Source organism: Scyliorhinus torazame, chromosome 13 (assembly GCF_047496885.1).
Source record: "Scyliorhinus torazame isolate Kashiwa2021f chromosome 13, sScyTor2.1, whole genome shotgun sequence".
NCBI classification, from domain to species: Eukaryota; Metazoa; Chordata; class Chondrichthyes; order Carcharhiniformes; family Scyliorhinidae; genus Scyliorhinus; species Scyliorhinus torazame.
Window position 1 is genome coordinate 86,230,967 of NC_092719.1, and position 16,979 is coordinate 86,247,945.

General features: G+C 53.3%; 1 protein-coding gene and 1 non-coding gene across 2 annotated transcripts in view; both read left to right on the plus strand.

The window, feature by feature from the left end:
• Nucleotides 1-16,979, plus strand: part of LOC140388176 (cilia- and flagella-associated protein 54-like) — a 209,982-nt gene that overhangs the window by 156,926 nt on the left and 36,077 nt on the right. The window lies entirely within an intron of this gene.
• On the plus strand, nucleotides 14,236-14,342 carry LOC140388666 (U6 spliceosomal RNA). Its single transcript, XR_011934238.1, has one exon. It is a non-coding gene; the product is annotated as a U6 spliceosomal RNA (small nuclear RNA).

The window sequence follows — 16,979 nt, forward strand, 5'->3', positions numbered from 1 at the left end:
TACACTTAGTGTCAGAGGTCTAGATGGAGAAGAATTTGTAAGGAGCATCCAGGACTGTTTTCTAGAGCAGTATGTAAATAGTCCAACTCGGGAAGGGGCCATCCTGGACCTGGTGTTGGGGAATGAGCCCGGCCAGGTGGTTGAAGTTTCAGTCAGGGATCCCTTTGGGAATAGTGATCACAATTCCGTAAGTTTTAGAATACTCATGGACAAAAACGAAAGTGATCCTAAAGGAAGAGTGCTAAATTGGGGGAAGGCCAAGTATACCAGAATTCGGCAGGAGCTGGGGAATGTGGATTGGGAGCGGTTGTTTGAGGGTAAATCTACATTTGATATGTGGGAGGCTTTTAAAGAGAGGTTGATTCGAGTGCAGGACAGACATGTCCCTGTGAAAATGAGGGATAGAAATGGCAAGATTAGGGAACCATGGATGACAGGTGAAATTGTGAGACTAGCTAAGAGGAAAAAGGAAGCATACATAAGGTCTAGGCGACTGAAGACAGACAAAGCTTTGGAAGAATATCGGGAATGTAGGACCAATCTGAAACGAGGAATCGAGGGCTAAAAGGGGTCATGAAATATCTTGAGCAAACAGGGTTAAGGAAAATCCCAAAGCCTTTTATTCATATATAAAGAGCAAGAGGGTAACTAGAGAACGAGTTGGCACACTCCAGGACAAAGGAGGAAAGTTAGGCGTGGAGTCAGAGAAAATGGGTGAGATTCTTAACGAGTACTTTGCATCGGTATTCACCGAGGAGAGGGACATGACGGATGTTGAGGTTAGGGATAGATGTTTGATTACTCTAGGTCAAGTCGGCATAAGAAGGGAGGATGTGTTGGGTATTCTAAAAGGCATTAAGGTGGACAAGCCCCCAGGTCCGGATGAGATCTATCCCGGGTTACTGAGGGAAGTGAGAGAGGAAATAGCTGGGGCCTTAACAGATATCTTTGCAGCATCCTTGAACACGGGTGAGGTACTGGAGGACTGGAGAATTGCTGATGTTGTCCCCTTGTTTAAAAAGGGTAGCAGGGATAATCCAGGTAATTATAGACCGGTGAGCCTGATGTCAGTGGTAGGGAAGCTGCTGGAGAACATACTGAGGGATAGGATCTATTCCCATTTGGAAGAAAATGGGCTTACCAGTGATAGGCAACATGGTTTTGTACAGGGAAGGTCATGTCTTACCAACCAATTAGAATTCTTTGAGGAAGTGACAAAGTTGATTGATGAGGGAAGGGCTGTAGATGTCATATACATGGACTTCAGTAAGGCATTTGATAGGGTTTCCCATTGTGGGCTGATGGAGAAAGTGAAGTCTCATGGGCTCCAGGGTGTACTAGCTAGATGGAAAAAGAACTGGCTGGGGAACAGGAGACAGAGAGTAGTAGTAGAAGGGAGTTTCTCACAATGGAGAACTGTGACCAGTGGTGTTCCACAGGGATCCGTGCTGGGACCACTGTTGTTTGTGATATACATAAATTATTTGGAGGAAGGTATAGGTGGTCTGATTAGCAAGTTTTCAGATGACACTAAGATTGGTGGAGTAGCAGATAGTGAAGGGGACTGTCAGAGAATACAGCAGAATATAGATAGATTGGAGAGTTGGGCGGGGAAATGGCGGAGTTCAATCAGGGCAAATGCGAGGTGATGCATTTTGGAAGGTCCAATTCAAGAGCGAACTATAGGGTAATGGAAAAAGCCCTGGGGAAAATTGATGTACAGAGAGATCTGGGTGTTCAGGTCCATTGTACCCTGAAGGTGGCCACGCAGGTCAATAGAGTGGTCAAGAAGGCATACGGCATGCTTTCCTTCATCGGAAGGGGTATTGAGTACAAGAGTTGGCAGGTCATGTTACAGTTGTATAAGACTTTGTTTCGGCCACATTTGGAATACTGCGTACAGTTCTGGTCGCCACATTACCAAAAGGATGTGGATGCTTTAGAGAGGGTGCAGAGGAGGTTCACGAGGATGTTGCCTGGTATGGAGGGCGCGAGCTATGAAGAGAGGTTGAGTAGATTAGGATTATTTTCATTTGAAAGACGGAGGTTGAGGGGGGACCTCATTGAGGTCTACAAAATCATGAGAGGTATGGGCAGGATGGAGAGCAAGATGCTTTTTCCCAGAGTGGAGGCCTCAACTACTAGGGGTCACGAGTTCAAGGTGAGAGGGGAAAAGTGTAAGGGAGATAAGCATGGAAAGTTCTTTATGCAGAGGGCGGTGGGTGCCTGGAACGCATTGCCGGCGGAGGTGGTAGAGGCAGGCACGATAGCGTCATTTAAGAGGTATCTAGACAGATATATGAATGGGCAGGGAGCAGAGGGATACAGATCCTTAGAAAAGAGGCAACAGTTTTAGTTAGAGGATCTGGATCGGCGCAGGCTTGGAGAGCCGAAGGGCCTGTTCCTGTGCTGTAATTTTTCTTTGTTTTTCTTTGTGATTATTCCTCTCTCCAGTTGCTCCATCTGGACCTGTAGACTTAATTAACTGCAAAGACTAGCATTCAAAGTATTTGACTATGTCTGTATATAGGTTTCTGGAACCCACCTCTTCATTCACCTGAGGAAGGAGCAGTGCTCCGAAAGCTAGTGATTTGAAACAAACCTGTTGGACTTTGACCTGTTGGACTTCTTACTGTGTTCAACGCCAACATCTCCACATCAGGATTATGGAGGAGGACAAGGAGTCCATGGAAAGTATTAAGGCCAAGTGAGAGGAGGAGTTGGGGATGGTTTTGGAGGAAGGACTATGGTGTGGAGTCCTGCGGCGGGTTGACGCCTCGATTTTGTGCGCGAGGCTGGGGTTAATTCAATTAAAAGTGGTGCACAGGGCACACTTCACAAAGGCGAGGATGAGCTGGCTGTTTGAGAGGGTGGAGGATAGCTGCACGCGGTGTGGGAGCGGCTCAGCCAACCATGCCCATATGATCTGGTCCTGCCCCAAGTTGGAGAAATTTTGGGGGTCATTTTTCAGGCACCATGTCTGTGGGCCTGCATGTGGATTTGAAGCCGAGGCCCCTGGAGGCCATAATTGGGGTGTCAGACCTGCCGGAGCTACAGGCGGGTGCGGGGGCAGATGTTTTAGTCATAGATTCGTTGATCGCTCAAAAGTGGGTTCTGTTGGGGTGGAGATCAGCTTCTCTACCCTGTGCCTCAGCGTAGCTGGGGGATCTAATGGAGTTCTTGTAGTTGGAGAAGGTGAAATTTGCTCTGACGGGCAGGCGAGGGGTTCCACCAGTGATTGGGGTTTGTTTGTCTTACACTTTGGGGATCTGGTTGCTGTCACAGGGTGGGAGGGGACAGTGCGGGGAGGAGGTGGCATTGGGGGTGGGTTGATTTGAATGTTGTAAAAATGTAAAAACGTGGAAAACGTGAATTAAAATATATTTTTTGAAACCGTGAACGAGTTGTCAAAGGAGCAGTCATGTCCAAAATATCAATCTCTCGGTGGAGGCAGGGGCATGCCTGAAGTGCACAATGAATATTCTGCATTGATGTATATCAAGGAAGAGGACTTTCACAAAGCTTTGATAAATCAGGAGGCTGTTGGGCTACTGGTATGGATAAAAATAGATAAAGAGCAGGGAATGGAAGCTTGCAGAACTAAATTGGATAAGACATGTTGCCTGGTGAATTATCAGACACTTCGACCAGTTTATTATCAAAAAAATCACTTACACTGGTGCCCTTACTTATGAGAGGAACAAAGGACAAAAACAGATTTGTGGGTTAACCCAATTTTATTCAAAAACAACTCTTAATTCTCTTACGAAACAACTCTTATTTCTTGATAGCTATCTGTCTGTAACCCTACAGGAGGCCCAGGGACCTGCAACATCAGAGTCCTTGTGGCCTCACCTGAATACGATCTACCCAGATGAGGAGGAGGGTCCAACCCCCCCCCCCCCCCCCCGGTTCCGAGGACTGCTAGGATATAAATACCCCGGCTGAGGTGTGTACCATGTTCGGGAGACCCTTCGGGGAGTAGGAGGCGTATATAGTAACCAGAATAAAGCTAAACTCTTCTACAGACATCGCTTCCGAATGGTCACTTGCCTGACACTTTACACTGGTGATGAGGGTCAGAGGGAGCTGCAGGAGGTGCCAATTACTCTGCCCCAGGCCCACCTTGATTAGGCCTCAGGAGGCCTCCACTCAGACAGCAGATATGGTACTTACTGATAAGCTTGAGACGTTCATAGATAGAGGATTGGTTAATTAATAGAAAGCAAAGAGTGGGGATAAATGGGTGTTTCTCTGGTTGGCAATCAGTAGCTAGTGGTGTCCCTCAGGGTTCAGTGTTGGGCACACAATTGTTCACAATTTACATAGATGATTTGGAGTTGGGGGACCAAGGGCAATGTGTCCAAGTTTGCAGACAACACTAAGATGAGTGGTAAAGCAAAAAGTGCAGAGGATACTGGAAGTCTGCAGAGAGATTTGGATAGGTTAAGTGAATGGGCTAGGGTCTGGCAGATGGAATACAATGTTGACAAATGTGAGGTTATCCAGTTTGGTAGGAATAATAGCAATAGAGATTATTACTTAAATGATAAAATATTAAAACATGCCGCTGTGCAGAGAGACCTGAGTGTGCTAGTGCATGAGTCGCAGGTGCAACAGGTGATTAAAAAGGCAAATAGAATTTTGTCCTTCATTGCTAGAGGGATGGAGTTTAAGACTAGGGAGGTTATTGTGCTCAGTTTTGGTCTCCTTACATGAGAAAGGACGTACTGGCGCTGGAGGGTGTGCAGAGGAGATTCATTAGGTTAATCCCAGAGCTGAAGGGGTTGGATTACGAGGAGAGGTTGAGTAGACTGGGACTGTACTCGTTGGAATTTAGAAGGATGGGGGGGGATCTTATAGAAATGTAAAAATTTATGAAGGGAATAGATAGATGTGGGCAGGTTGTTTCCACTGGCGGGTGAAAGCAGAACTCGGGGGCATAGCCTCAAATTAAGGGGAAGTAGATTTAGGACTGAGCTTAGAAGGAACTTCTTCACCCAAAGGGTTGTGAATCTATGGAATTCCTTGCCCAGTGAAGCAGTTGAGGCTCCTTCATTAAATGTTTTTAAGATGAAGATAGATAGTTTTTTGAAGAATAAAGGGATTAAGGGTTATGGTGTTCGGGCCGGAAAGTGGAGCTGAGTCCAAAAAAGATCAGCCATGATCTCATTGAATGGCAGAGCAGGCTCAAGGGGCTTGATGGCTTACTCTTGCTCCTAGTTCTTATGTTCAACACCGAGACTGGAATTGGGGCCATTATGGCATACCAAATGGACGATGGTACTGAGCGACCCATTGCGTTCGCTTCACGCACCTTGGCAGCAGTGGCATGTAATTACGCACAAATAGAAAAGGAAGGGTTGGCACTGGTGTTTGGCGTCAAATGATTCCATCAATATGTCTATGGCTATGCGTTCATGGCTTATATCGACCATAAACCACTCTTGGGGGTTATTCAAAGACCACAAAGCAATTTTCCCATTGGCATCCACCCGCATTCAGCGTTGGGCTCTCCTTCTGGCTGCGTGCGAGTATCTTTTGGAACATCACGCAGGGACAAAGATTCCTCACATGGTCGCTCCCAGCCACCTCCCGCTACCCACTACACCAATGCAGGTGGCATCGGGCGAGGTTGTCACAAACTTACATTTTATGGACTCATCACCGGTAACGGCGGCCCAAGTAAAGGCTTGGCCATAGAAGGACCCGCTGCTGGCTAGGGTCCGTCATATTATGCTGTACACGTCCACCACATTGTGCTGTATGGGGCCCAATACCACGCCCTTCCGGAGGACCTGATGGCTTTTACGACGAAAATGGCAGAACTCAGCGTGGTGGACGGCATCCTCCTGTGAGCATCCCGGGTGGTCATCCCCAAACGCAGCCAGGGCCAATTTTGCAGGACCTCCACAAGGGACACCTGGAAGTTTCCAAAATGAAAATGTTAACCTGAAGCTATGTATGGTGGCCCGGCGTCGACGCAGAGATCGGTGGTTAGCAAAACCGTGTACCCAGTGCCAGGAACAAGCTTCCCCCGGCTGCTCCACTTCAACCATGAAAAAAGGCGGGTTAGCCATGGTCCCGCCTCCATGTGGATTTTGCAGGGCCTATCCAGGAGGCAATGTACCTACTGATCATAGACGTGTATTCTAAATTGATGGATGTACACTGGATGATGACGACTACATCCAAAGATGTGCAGGTTAGGTGGATTGGCCATGATAAATTGCTCTTATTGTCCAAAAAGGTTGGTTGGGGATACTGGGTTACGGGGATAGAATAGAGGCATGGGCTTAAGTCGGGTGCTCTTTCCAAGGGCCGGAACAGACTCGATGGGCCGAATGGCCTTCTTCTGCACTGTAAATTCTATGATCTATGTGCCACCACCGAAAGACTCTGGCAGATTTTTAGCGTTCATAGACTCCCGGAGGTCCTTGTGTCGGACGATGGCACCGTATTTATTAGTTCGGAGTTTGCGGAATTTTCGGAGCAAAATTGGATCCCCCTGCCACTGATCCCACAATCTACCTTGAAGACCCCCCGGATCACTATCTGTGTGGAGTTTTCATCTTCTCCACGTGTCTGCGTGGGTTTAACCCCCCACAACCCATAGATGTGCAGGTTAGGGGGATTGGTCACACTACATTGCCCTTTAATTGAAAAAAAAATAATCGGGTGGTCTAAATTTATTTACTCCACTTTGAAGAAATCAATGACCAGCTTCCACCTCGGCGTGAACCCCTCCTCTGACCCGCACAAAGCAAACTTGACCAACTCCACCCGCAGTATCTCTGCCAGGTCCCTCACCCTTACCCCTGCCTTTGGCTTCTCTGAGTCCGGCAACACATAAAATTCCGTCTCCCGGCTATCAGGGCCAATACATCGGCGTCTCTCCCCATCTGGACTCCCGGATCTTCCTACACATTGAATCTCGCTCCTCCAGACTCGGGGCCACTCCTCATCCAGAATCTCGGACATAACATCCGACAACCCCAGCCAGAACCCCCTCGGCTTTGGACAAGTTCAAAACATATGGAATTATTCGTGCCCCCCCCCCCTCGCTCTCCCGCACACCACCCAGAACCTGTCCTCCACCCCTGCAAAGAACTCATCCTCGCCACCGTCATGCACCATCTTAAACTGGATGAGATTCAACCTCGCACATGACAAGGACATGTTCACCCGCCACAAGGCTTCTTCCCAAGTCCTGGTCCGCACATCCTGTCCCAAGTACTCCCTATTACGCCTAATCTCTTCCACCTGAAGCACCCTCCCTCTCCATCAACTCACTGTAGTTATCCCACACTCTTCCCTCCCCAATGTCATTCTCTGACAACAGCTTATCTTGCAACGCGGATGCAGCAGCCCCGGGAAGGACGGCACCTCTTTTCTCACGAAATCTCTCACCTGCAGGTACCTCAAACCATTCCCTTTGGGCAACTCCTGCATTTCTTCCAACTCCTCTAGACCTGCAAACTTGCCCCTAAACAAGTCCCTAAAGACTCTAACCCCACCTGCCTCCTCCTTGGGAACCTCGCATCCAGCCTGATCGGCACAAACCTATGGTTGTCACATATTGGCGCAGACAACGACATGCCCTCCAACCCGAAATATTGCTACTGGCTCCACACCCGTAATGCCGAAACCACCACTGGGCTCACGGAGTACCTGACCGGCGAGAACGAAAGGGGCTGCAACAACAGTGTCCCTAAACTTGACCCCTACGATGCTGACTCCATCCGCCCCCACACCGATCCCTCCCCCACCATCCATTTCCTCACTAATATTCGCCGCCCAATAATAATTTACCAAATTCGGCAATGCCAACTGCTCCCCCCCCCCCCTTGCTGTCTCTCCCCAAACACCAGCCTCACCCGTGGGGTCTTCCCTTCCCAAACAAAGCCCCAAAATGATCCTGTTCACCTTCTGAACAAACGACTTGGGAACAAAGATGGGGAGGATCTGCGACACGAACAAGAACCTGGGCAACACCGTAATTTTAGCATCCCCATCCAGTGACAGCGGCAACCCACCCCATCTCTTGAAATCTGTCTTAATTTCCTCCATCAGTTGTGCCAAGTTCAGTTTGTTTAGCTGGGCCCAGCTCCGCGCCATCTGCCCTCTAGCATTAATCGGGAAGACCTTGCTCTTCTCCATGTTCAATTTGTACCCCACAAACTGGTCAAATACCCTCATGATCTCCATAATACTTTCAATACCGCCCAACAGGTCCGAAATGTATCAGAAACAAATTGTCCGCATATAGCGAAACTCTCTGCTCGGCACCACGACTCAATCACTTTCCAGCCCCTTGTAGCCCTAAGTGCCATTGCCAACGACGCTTCGCCAAGGCAAAAAGCAATGGGGAGAGCGGGCACCTCTGTCTCGTCCCCCGATGTAAAACGAAGTACCCCAAACTCGTCCTGTTCGTCCGAACAATCGCCATCGGCGCCCTGTACAACACCCAAACCTAATCCACAAACCCCAGATCAAACCCAAACCGACCCAACACGTCCAACAAATATGCCAACTCCACCTGATCAAAGGCCTTCTCCGCATCCATAGCCACTACAACTTCTACCTCCTGCCCCTCCGAGGGCATCGTAATCACATTAAGTAGCCTGCGCACATTCACCGACAACTGCCTTCCCATCACAAATCCTGTCTGGTCCTCCCCTGTCACCCTCTATCACAGTCCTCTAGCCACAGCATGTGGCGCACAAAGACTCCGTGAGACGAATAGAGTGAAGTCGATGAGGCTTTATTAAGCGTGTCTGTTCCCCAGCAGCCCGATAGTAAACTGGCCGCGGGGGAAGGCACCGGCTTCTTATACTCCGCCTTCAGGGCGGAGCTAGAGGTCAACGGCCAACCAGGACCCGGGATCTGTCAGCCAATGACATTAGGGCTTCCAGTCCCACATGACCCCCAATACATACTACCACATTCACCCCTTGTCAAAATTGAACCCGGCGGGGTGATGCTTCGTATGGTGGTAAGGGTTTACAGGGCTGGTCCTGGGAGGATAGAACAGTTACATGGTAGTACAGTATTGGACAGTATCGTCCTGTTACAACTATTTACAGAGGGTATAGGAAAAACAAAATGTTCATTGGACAGTCCATCTTTGTTTTACATCGACGCCACGAGTCGGTTGGGCGGTCTGGTCGTCCGTGTCGATCGCCTCGGCCCCAGCGGTGGTGGTGGTGCTTGTACCAGCGTTGTCGCCTCCGGGAGCCGCACGGTTTCAGCTGTCGGTGCAAAGGGGAGGGGGACTGATCCTCCTGGAAAGGGGGCGGTCGTGGGGTGCGGCGGTGGCAGGAAGGGGGGCGGTTGGGTTGATGGTGTCGGGGGGGTGTGCGTGGTGCCGGCGGGCGCCAGATCCCGCAGGGAGACCGTGTCCTGTCGGCCGTCGGGGTACTCCACGTAGGCGTACTGGGGGTTTGCGTGGAGGAGGTGAACCCTTTCGACCAACGGGTCCGCCTTATGTGCCCGCACGTGCTTTCGGAGCAGGATGGGTCCTGGGGCCGCCAGCCAGGTCGGCAGCGACGTTCCAGAGGAGGACCTCCTAGGGAAGACAAGGAGACACTCGTGAGGCGTTTGATTAGTGCTTGTACATAATAACGACCGGATGGAATGGAGAGCGTCCGGGAGGACCTCCTGCCACCGTGAAACTGGGAGATCCCTGGACCTTAGGGCCAGTAGGACGGCCTTCCAGACCGTGCCGTTCTCCCTTTCTACTTGCCCGTTCCCCCGGGGGTTGTAGCTGGTCGTCCTGCTTGAAGCTATGCCCTTGCTGAGCAGGAACTGGCGCAGCTCGTCACTCATGAAAGAGGACCCCCTGTCGCTGTGGACGTATGCGGGGTAACCGAACAGCGTGAAGATGCTGTTCAGGGCTTTAATGACTGTGACCGCGGTCATGTCAGAGCAGGGAATGGCAAAAGGGAAGCGGGAGTATTCGTCCACTACATTAAGGAAATACGCGTTGCGGTCGGTGGAGGGGAGGGGCCCTTTGAAATCGAGACTGAGGCGTTCAAAGGGGCGGGAAGCCTTAATCAGGTGCGCTCCATCTGGCCTGAAAAAATGCGGTTTGCATTCTGCGCAGATGTGGCAGTCCCTTGTGACTGTACGGACCTCCTCTAAGGCGTATGGGAGATTGCGGGACTTGATGAAGTGGTAAAACCGAGTGACCCCCGGGTGGCAGAGGTCCTCGTGGAGGGCTTGGAGGCGGTCAGTTTGTGCGTTGGCACATGTGCCGCGGGATAGGGCATCGGACGGCTCGTTCAGCTTTCCGGGCCGGTACAAGATCTCATAGTTGAAGGTGGAGAGTTCGATCCTCCACCGCAAGATCTTGTCGTTCTTGATCTTGCCCCGCTGTGCATCATCGAACATGAAGGCTACCGACCGTTGGTCAGTGAGGAGAGTGAATCTCCTGCCGGCCAGGTAATGCCTCCAATGTCGCACAGCTTCCACGATGGCTTGGGCTTCCTTTTCCACTGAGGAGTGGCGGATTTCTGAGGCGTGGAGGGTTCGGGAGAAGAAGGCCACGGGTCTGCCCGCTTGGTTAAGGGTAGCCGCTAGAGCTACGTCAGAGGCGTCGCTCTCGACCTGGAAGGGGAGGGACTCGTCGATGGCGCGCATCGTGGCCTTTGCGATGTCCGCTTTGATGCGGCTGAAGGCCTGGCAAGCCTCTGTCGACAGCGGGAAAGTCGTGGTCTGTATTAGGGGGCGGGCCTTGTCTGCGTACTGGGGGACCCACTGGGCGTAGTATGAAAAGAACCCCAGGCAGCGTTTCAGGGCTTTTGGGCAGTGCGGGAGGGGAAATTCCATGAGTGCGCGCATACGTTCGGGGTCGGGGCCTATTATCCCATTGCGCACTATGTAGCCCAGAATGGCTAGCCGATCAGTGCTAAAAACGCACTTGTCCTCGTTGTACGTGAGGTTCAAGGCTTTGGCGGTCTGGAGGAATTTTTGGAGGTTGGCGTCGTGGTCCTGCTGATCGTGGCCGCAGATGGTTACATTGTCGAGGTACGGGAACGTGGCCCGTAACCATTCGGTCCATCTCCCGTTGGAAGACCGTGACCCCGTTTGTGACGCCAAAAGGGACCCGTAGGAAATGGTATAATCGCCCGTCTGCCTCGAAGGCTGTGCACTTGCGGTCACTTGGGCTGATGGGGAGCTGATGGTAGGCGGACTTGAGGTCCACGGTGGAGAAGACTTCATACTGGGCAATCCGATTGACCATGTCGGATATGCGGGGGAGAGGGTACGCGTCTAGTTGTGTGTACCTGTTGATGGTCTGGCTATAGTCAATGACCATCCTTTGTTTCTCCCCTGTCTTCACTACTACCACCTGCGCTCTCCAGGGACTATTGCTGGCCTGGATTATGCCCTCCTTTAGTAGCCGCTGGACTTCGGACCGAATGAAGGTCCGGTCTTGGGCGCTGTACCGTCTGCTCCTCGTGGCGACGGGTTTGCAATCCGGGGTGAGGTTCGCAAACAAGGACGGGGGTTGCACTTTGAGGGTTGCGAGGCCGCAGATAGTGAGTGGGGGTATGGGGCCGCCGAATTTGAACGTAAGGCTTTGTAGGTTACATTGAAAATCTAAGCCCAGCAAGGTGGGGGCACAGAGTTGGGGAAGGACGTTAAGTTTGTAGTTTTTGAATTCCCTCCCCTGTACCGTTAGGATAACTATGCAGAATCCCTGGATCTGTACGGAGTGGGATCCTGCAGCTAGGCAAATCTTTTGTGCGCTGGGGAAGGTAGTTAAGGAACAGCATCTTACCGTGTCGGGATGTATAAAACTTTCCGTGCTCCCGGAGTCGACTAGGCATGGCGTCTCGTGGCCGTTAATTAGGACCGTTGTTGTCGTCGTCTGGAGAGTCCGGGGCCGAGCCTGATCGAGCGTAACCGAAGCGAGCCGTGGTTGTAGTCGTGGGGTGGGGTCCGTTGTTGCCATCCAAGATGGCGTCAGGGATGGACAAAATGGCCGCCCCCATGCGTCGTACAGGTCGGGGGCGGTCCAAGATGGCGGCGCCCCTCCTCCCCTCGTGGTGGTCGGGACCCAAAATGGCGGCGTCTGCGGGTCGCACATGGTGTGCTGGGGGGTCTGGGGAGCGCTAGGACCGCGCGGAGTTTCTTGACTGCGAGCGCCAGGGCTGCGGGCGCTAGGACCGCGCGGAGCTCCCTGGCCGGGGACAGCGGTGGCCGGGGCCCAGGCCGGCGGGTCAGTCGTGGGGCCGCGAGCTCTGGGACCGTGCGGAGCTCCCTCGCCGGGTCAGCGGTGGTCGGGGTCCAGGTAAGTTGCGCCGGCGGGTCAGACGTGGGGCGCGGGATTGGGGTGAGGGCCCAGGTCGGCGGCGCCGGCGGGTCAGTCGTGGGGCCGCGAGCGCTGGGACCGTGCGGAGCTCCCTCGCCGGGGACAGCGGTGGTCGGGGCCCAGGTCGGCGGGTCAGTCGTGGGGCCGTGAGCGCTGGGACCGTGCGGAGCTCCCTCGTCGGGGACAGCGGTGGTCGGGGTCCAGGTAGGTTGCGCCGGCGGGTCAGGCGTGGGGCGCGGGACGGGGGTGCGGGCCCAGGTCGGCGGCGCCGGCGGGTCAGTCGTGGGGCCGCAAGCGATGGGACCGTGCGGAGCTCCCTCGCCGGGGACAGCGGTGGTCGGGGCCCAGGCCGGCGGGTCAGTCGTGGGGCCGCGAGCGCTGGGACCGTGCGGATCTCCCTCGCCGGGGACAGCGGTGGTCGGGGTCCAGGTAGGTTGCGCCAGCGGGTCAGGCGCGGGACAGGGGTGAGGGTGGCGTTCGGGATGCGAAAAACCCCCTCCTCTCCGTGGAGAGTGTTGGCCGGCACTCAAATCGGGAGCGCCGGCGGCGGGTCGTACATGGGCTGCGGGGAGGGGGGTTGGGGAGCGTAGGCGGCGTGCAGGGCTCCCAGTTCTCCCGGGACAGCGGTGGTCTGGACCCAAAATGGCGGCGTCTGCGGGTCGCACATGGCGTGCTGGGGGGGGTTGGGACGCATAGACTGCCTGTAGGGCTCCCTGTGGCCCCGGGATGGCGGCGACCACGCGGGATCGGCACACCACCGCATAGTGGCCCTTTTTCCCGCAGCTTTTGCAGATAGCTGCGCGGGCCGGACAGCGTTGTCGGGGGTGCTTCGCCTGGCCGCAGAAATAACAGCGGGCGCCCCCGGTGCGACTCGGCATTTGGACTGAGCAAGCCTGTGGGGTGTCCGGGGGTGGGGTTAGGGGGTTTGCCGCGGCGGGTACTTACGGGGCCCAATGGCCTGCCGCGCGGTCGGGGCCGGAGGCGCGGGTATTACGCGCGGCTACGTCCATGAGGCTGCCAGGGCCCGTGCCTCTGAGAGTCCTAGCGACTCTTTTTCTAGAAGTCTTTGGCGGATTTGGGAGGATTGCATACCTGCCACAAAAGCGTCGCGCATTAACATGTCCGTATGTTCGTTTGCATTCACCGACGGGCAGCTGCAGGCTCTTCCCAAAATCAGCAGCGCGGCGTAGAACTCGTCCATCGATTCTCCGGGAGCTTGCCGTCTTGTCGCGAGCTGGTCGCGAGCGTAGATTTGGTTAACTGGGCGAACGTAGAGACTTCTCAGTGCTGTGAACGCCGTCTGGAAATCGTGGGTGTCTTCAATGAGGGTGAAAATCTCCGTGCTCACCCTCGAGTGCAGGACCTGCAGTTTTTGTTCGTCTGAGACTCGGCCTGTGGTTGATCTGATGTAGGCCTCGAAGCAAGTCTGCCAGTGTTTGAAGGCTGCTGCCGCATTCACTGCGTGGGGGCTGATCCTCAGGCATTCTGGAATGATCCTGAGCTCCATAGTCCTTTTTAGGCACGCTTAATAAATTGTGGCGCACAAAGACTCCGTGAGACGAATAGAGTGAAGTCGATGAGGCTTTATTAAGCGTGTCTGTTCCCCAGCAGCCCGATAGTAAACTGGCCTGCGGGGGAAGGCACCGGCTTCTTATACTTCGCCTTCAGGGCGGAGCATGAGGTCAACGGCCAACCAGGACCCGGGATCTGTCAGCCAATGACATTAGGGCTTCCAGTCCCACATGACCCCCAATACATACTACCACACAGCACCAACAACTTCACCATCAACTTTGCATCAACAGTTTTTTTAAAGTACTTTTATTCTACAGATTTTCACCATTTTCACAATACAAAAACAACCCCAACCAAACAAAAACTCCCACCCCCCTCCCAACAATCAACGATAACCAACTGTGCTCGCTTCGGCAGCACATAGACTAAAATTGGAACGATACAGAGAAGATTAGCATGGCCCCTGCGCAAGGATGACACGCAAATTCGTGAAGCGTTCCATATTTTTCAAAGCAAGATGGCGTCGGAAGGAGGCAGTTTAATATGGGGCCCTGACCAACAAGAGTTCCTGCGGCGTTGCGTAGATGAACTCAAAAAGGAGATGAAGAAGGAGCTGTTGGCCCCGATATTACAGGCGATTGATGGGCTAAAGGAGGAGCAAAATACCCAGGAACAGGAGCTTCGGGTCGTGAAGGCAAAGGCTGCTGAGAATGAGGACGACATACAGGGCCTGGTGGTGAAAACGGAGATCCACGAGGCACAACACAAAAGATGTGTGGAAAGGCTGGAGGTGCTGGAGAATAATGCGGGGAGGAAGAACCTAAGGATTCTTGGTCTTCCCGAAGGTGCAGGAGGGGCGGACGTCGGGGCATATGTGAGCACGATACTGCACTCGTTAATGGGATCGGAGGCCCCGACGGGTCTGCTGGAGGTGGAGGGAGCCGATCGGGTTATGGCGCGAAGACCGAGGGCTGGAGAAATTCCTCGAGCAATAGTGGTGAGATTTCTCCGATATAAGGACAGAGAGATGGTCCTCTGATGGGCAAAGAAAACTCGGAGCAGTAGGTGGGAGAATGCGGTGATCCGCGTATATCAAGATTGGAGTGCGGAGGTGGCGAGAAGGAGGGCAAGCTTTAATCGGGCCAAGGCGGTGTTGCATAAAAGGAAGGCCAAATTCTGAATGCTGTAACCGGCAAGACTGTGGGTCAAACATCTAGGGAAACACCACTACTTCGAAACGGCAGATGAGGCGTGTACATTTATTGTCGAGGAGAAGCTGGAGTGAGCGGGCCAGAAAAAGAATGTTTGGGATAAAAGTGGGGGGGTGAATATGTGGGATGAAGGGGGGAAAAGGGGGAAGAGAGGACTTCCCAAGTTGTTAAACCTGCGATCCTGTCACTTCTCTCTCTTCCCCATGTCGTGGGGGAGGGGGTGAGGGAGGATGAGGAGCTGAGGGCGCCGGCCATTGGGGGCGGGACCAAAAGGGAAGCGCAGGCTTTGTTCCCGCGCTATGGTAATCATGGCGGGAACAGGGAAGCAGGAAGGAGGGGGCCTCGCACAGTGTGAGCCGAGGTCAGGGGGGGAAGCCGAGGTCGGCCAGAGTTTGCTGACTTCTGGGAGCAACATGGGGGGTGCAATTACGCTAGCTTGGGATCTAGCGGGGGGGGGGGGGTTAACTGGGTTGTTGCTGCTGGGGAGAAGGGAGAGCTGGTATGGAAGGGGGGGGGGTCAGGGCGGGGGGGGCGCCGCCTGGGGGGGATACAGCTACGTGGGAACCGGGTGAGGAGCTGGATTGAAAAAGGAAATGGCTAGTCGTCAAGGGGTGGGGGGGGTATAGAGCCCCCCAACCCGGTTGATCACGTGGAATGTGAGAGGGCTGAACGGGCCGATTAAGAGGGCACGGGTACTCGCACACCTAAAGAAACTTAAGGCAGATGTGGTTATGCTTCAGGAGACGCATCTGAAGCTGATAGACCAGGTTAGACTTCGCAAAGGATGGGTGGGGCAGGTGTTTCATTCGGGGCTGGATGCAAAAAACAGGGGGGTGGCCATACTAGTGGGGAAGCGGGTAATGTTTGAGGCAAAGACTATAGTGGCGGATAGTGGGGGCAGATACGTGATGGTGAGTGGCAAACTGCAAGGGGAGGCGGTGGTATTAGTGAACGTGTATGCCCCGAACTCGGATGATGCCAATTTTATGAGGCGTATGCTAGGACGAATCCCGGACCGAGAAGTGGGGAAGTTGGTAATGGGAGGAGACTTTAATACGGTGCTGGACCCAGGGCTGGACAGATCGAGGTCCAGGACCGGAAGGAGGCCGGCTGCAGCTCGGGTGCTTAAGGATTTTATGGAGCAGATGGGAGGAGTAGATCCCTGGAGATTTAGTAGACCTAGGAGTAAGGAGTTTTCGTTTTTCTCCTTTGTACACAAAGTATTTTCACAAATAGATTTTTTTGTTTTGGGAAGGGCACTGATCCCAAAGGTGACGGGGACGGAGTACACGGCTATAGCCATCTCGGATCATGCTCCACACTGGGTGGACCTGGAGATAGGGGAAGAAAAACAACAGCTTCCACCCTGGAGAATGGACATGGGATTATTGGCAGATGAGGGGGTGTGTTTAAGGGTGAGGGGGTGTATTGAAAGGTACTTGGAACTTAATGATAATGGGGAGGTACAGGTGGGAGTGGTCTGGGAGGCGCTGAAGGCAGTGGTTAGAGGGGAGCTGATATCTATTAGGGCACATAAAGGAAAGCAGGAGGGTAGGGAAAGGGAGCGGTTGTTGAAAGAACTTCTGAGGGTGGACTGACAATACGCGGAGGCATCGGAGGAGGGACTGTACAGGGAAAGGCAAAGGCTACATGTAGAATTTGACTTGTTGACTACGGGTAATGCAGAGGCACAATGGAGGAAGGCACAGGGTGTACAGTACAAATATGGGGAGAAGGCGAGTAGGTTGTTGGCCCACCAACTGAGGAAAAGGGGAGCAGCGAGGGAGATAGGGGGGGTGAGAGATGAGGAGGGAGAGATGGAGCGGGGAGCTGAGAGAGTGAATGGAGTGTTCAAGGCATTTTATGAAAGATTATATGAAGCGCAGCCCCCGGACGGGAAGGAGAGAATGATGTGCTTTCTGGATCAGCTGGAA